This window comes from Hydra vulgaris, chromosome 14 (assembly GCF_038396675.1).
Source record: "Hydra vulgaris chromosome 14, alternate assembly HydraT2T_AEP".
Lineage (NCBI taxonomy): Eukaryota > Metazoa > Cnidaria > Hydrozoa > Anthoathecata > Hydridae > Hydra > Hydra vulgaris.
Genome location: NC_088933.1, coordinates 41,070,391 through 41,074,319, shown reverse-complemented (window position 1 = coordinate 41,074,319; position 3,929 = coordinate 41,070,391). Strand labels below are relative to the sequence as shown.

The 3,929-nt window shown below is 27.8% G+C and overlaps 1 long non-coding RNA gene across 2 annotated transcripts; it reads left to right on the top strand.

The window, feature by feature from the left end:
• Positions 1-351: 351 nt before the first annotated feature.
• On the top strand, positions 352-2,479 carry LOC136090673 (uncharacterized). 2 transcript variants are annotated; one of them, XR_010643625.1, is made up of 4 exons: positions 352-711; positions 1,364-1,508; positions 1,917-1,966; positions 2,052-2,475. It is a non-coding gene; the product is annotated as an uncharacterized LOC136090673 (long non-coding RNA). The 2 variants fall into 2 exon arrangements; XR_010643626.1 differs by lacking the exon at positions 1,917-1,966 and having other exon boundaries at positions 2,052-2,479.
• Positions 2,480-3,929: the final 1,450 nt, after the last annotated feature.

The window sequence follows — 3,929 nt, the reverse complement described above, 5'->3', positions numbered from 1 at the left end:
GACCTCGTCCAGGTTACAATTTTACTTAATTGAAGCATGAAAGTTAAGTTGCCAAAATATTGTGTATTTTGGATCTTTTTTTATTCTCTATAAAAACCTATGATTAGAAACTTGGAAAGATATTCTTTATTTGATTTACTATTTTTTTATAATTGAGTTTCAGGGATTACTTTTTTTTGAGATATTCCCGGAATACCGGATATTTTTCTGAAATTTACCTTTTTCCAAATATCCGAAAAGTTTTCCATACATGCAAGTTAAAGTATATATTATTGTCATCAACTTGGCTGAATGCAAAATTAAGGCAAAAATTAGGTGGAAAATATTCTGAATTTTTTTAGGATATTTTCCGCAAACAATTTTCAAAATTTTTTAAATATAATGATTATATGAAATATGTAGTTTATATATTCATTATTGTAATTACTTTTTATTATACTTTTATAATAATATAATTATTTTGCATTGTAGTTTTATAATAATAAAAAAAGTATCAGGGTATAAGATATCTTATAACATCGCAATGCATTTTTGACAAAAATAAAATGTCACATATATAATATTTTATGTAAACATGTTATATTATTTTATATCTAAGTTTTATCAATTTAGGTTTAATAAATATATTACAAAGCTTAGTTCAAAATCGTGTAACGTTATGGCAGATAATTCTCATATTGCAACATGCAAAAGATCAAACCCTAATACAAGGTATACTTTTTTTTTCTACCCTATTATATAATATTTTAGACTGTCAAATTTGTTGATGTAATTAATTTAATAACAAATAAGTTATTATAACTTATTTAATATAAAATTTATTAAACTACATGACAAATGATAAGTTCTGTATAAAATATTATTGACTAGGAAGATCCAATGGTATTGTTATGTTATTGCCTAGGAATATCATTCTGTAGTAAGACACAATAACCTTTTAACTTTTAAAGTTTGAGAAAATTCACTTTTCCCTCTCTTCGTCTTTTTTTGTGATCGCACCCTGTAGCAAGAATTTAATTTAGTTCATATCTTGTTGGGGAATGCAACTTGATTCTGAGTTGAATTCTCAGCACTCGGTATTTATTGGTGACCTAATTTGACAATACTTTATTATACATACTTTTAGTTTTATACTTAACATATTATATATAATTAGGGGTAGATGAGGCTCCTTAGCCGTGGTGAATGTTTCCACGGCAAAAGGAGCCTCAAGATGAAAATCTCATCATGGGTAGGAAAATCATGATATAAAATCCCCACTATAATGATGTGTGGTTGTGTGGTAACTATTACATTTTTAAAAATTGTTATAATTTTTTCTGTGTGCACTCTAAAATTACATTTAATGTTCAAAAGTTTGTAGATTACTCATTTAAAGCAACTTTGTGGGCTGTCACCTTTGCATCTAGTGAGTTAATGTATATACAAGTTAATACAGAAACAAGTGCAAATATAAGAAGATGGAAAACAAAGAAAACAAATTATTTAATCAGATGTTATCACATAAGGTGAGTACCCAGCGGGCACACAACGTTGCAATAACGTTGAAATAACGTTGATCGACGTTGATCAACGTTATTTCAACGTTATTCCAACGTCGTGTGCCCGCTGGGTACAGGTCTTTTTCTAATCATGCGCATCAGTTATTAACTTTATATATAGATATATATTTATCTATAGACAGACATTAGGTATAGATATATAAAGATAAGCAATATTTTTTTAGACTTGTATTTATTATTTTGTACTTCGTTTTTTTATTTATCTGTCGACTTTTTTGTTATTTATTGTCTTTTTTTATTAAATCCTTATTTATTTTTTAGCAATAAGAGTATAAAATTAGAAGGCAAATGACTTTTTTTTATTTTTCTACATTGTATGTAGTATTGTTTTCTTAAAATTATTTAATGATTTAGATAAAAGAAAACAACTAGAAAATCTTGTTGCCAAAATGATTGGCAACCAAGTAAGATTTGTTTTAAAAGTTTGTGATTTGAGATAATTATTAAATAATCATATTATTATTTAAGATTTTATTCGTTTCTTTTCAGCTAAATCTGATTCATTAGATAAAGTTTGATGCGTACTCTTATAGGAGAAAATATCGACTGATTCGTTAGATTATATTTGAAGTGTGCTTTTATGGGAGAATATATCGACTGGTTCGTTAGATTAAGTTTGAAGTGCGCTCTTTGTGGATCGAAGCGTGCTCTTCGTAAGTTGCAGATCTATGACTTTGTACTTATTGCTTATTGGATATAAGGAGGATATTTCAACACAAGTGCAGCTTTTATAACAAATTCAAAATGTTTATGTCAAGAACTAATATACTGACTAATAAAACCATGTAATTTAATACGTATTAAATATTTCCTCGACGATGAGTTTTTTTTTCTTTACACGAATCCAAACACTTCGTTTTTATAAAGCATAGTTATTGCTTAAATATTACGTGCCAAAATTAACGTAAAAAGCATGTCTTTTAGACAGTTTATGGGGACCAAAAAGTCACCTAAATATCACGTGCCAAAAGTAACGTGAAAAACACGTCCATAAATCACGTGAATTGGTCATTTCATGTGAACCAAAAAGTCACCTAAATTTTACGTGCCAAAATAACGTGAAATTCACGTTTTTGTCACGTCGCTGTTTCTACTGGGTTTACGGTTACTTTACGGCAACTCTAACTTTACGGAAATGCTGCGAAACATTGGTGAATACCAAATTGTAATATGAACTTACGATTTCCGTAACTTAGTTAATCTGCGCAAAAGTTACGAAAGTGAATACGCACCCTAAATATTAATACGGATTACTCTTCGGATTAAAATATCGAAAACACGGATCAAATTACATTTTCGGTTTACGGACTTTTTATTGAAATATCTGCCTCAATATTTCGGAAATGTTAAGGGAGTATCAATAAAAATATTAGGCAAATATTATTTCCTTAATATTTGCCTTAATAAAACGTGATGCATTCAAACAGTTTCCATAAAAGAACTAATTATTTAAAAGTTATTTGAAAATTTGCCTTAATATTTGTCTTATCAATAAATGATATTTTAGAGGCATGCATAATGTTTTCAACAAAAGAACTAATTATTTGCCTTAATTGTTGAAATGATCGTAACAATTTTTCAAACTAGTTTTTAACTCTATTTCTATTTTTTTTTTCTATTTCTATTTAAGTAGAAGAAGTATAAAAATATAAAATTTATCGGACCAATCCACTTATTGAAGGAATCCGCAAAGCAAGCTAATTCGCCAAAGAATTTGATCCACATAAAAAAAAAAAAACCCGCAAAAACTGAGTTTGAAATGTTCTCAACTTTTAAATCAAAATAATATAATAAGGGCTTACCGTAATAAATGTAAGTGATGTTGATCTGTTAAAGGAATTGTTGTAGGTTAAGTTTTCTAAATAGGAATGATTAAAAATAAAAAAGAAATCCACTATTTATAGCCAAGTAGGCACAGCGACGTGACAAAAACGTGAATATCTAAATCATTAAATAATTTTAAGAAAACAATACTACATACAATGTAGAAAAATAAAAAAAAGTCATTTGCCTTCTAATTTTATACTCTTATTGCTAAAAAATAAATAAGGATTTAATAAAAAAAGACAATAAATAACAAAAAAGTCGACAGATAAATAAAAAAACGAAGTACAAAATAATAAATACAAGTCTAAAAAAATATTGCTTATCTTTATATATCTATACCTAATGTCTGTCTATAGATAAATATATATCTATATATAAAGTTAATAACTGATGCGCATGATTAGAAAAAGACCTGTACCCAGCGGGCACACGACGTTGGAATAACGTTGAAATAACGTTGATCAACGTCGATCAACGTTATTTCAACGTTATTGCAACGTTGTGTGCCCGCTGGGTACTCACCTTATGTGATAACATCTG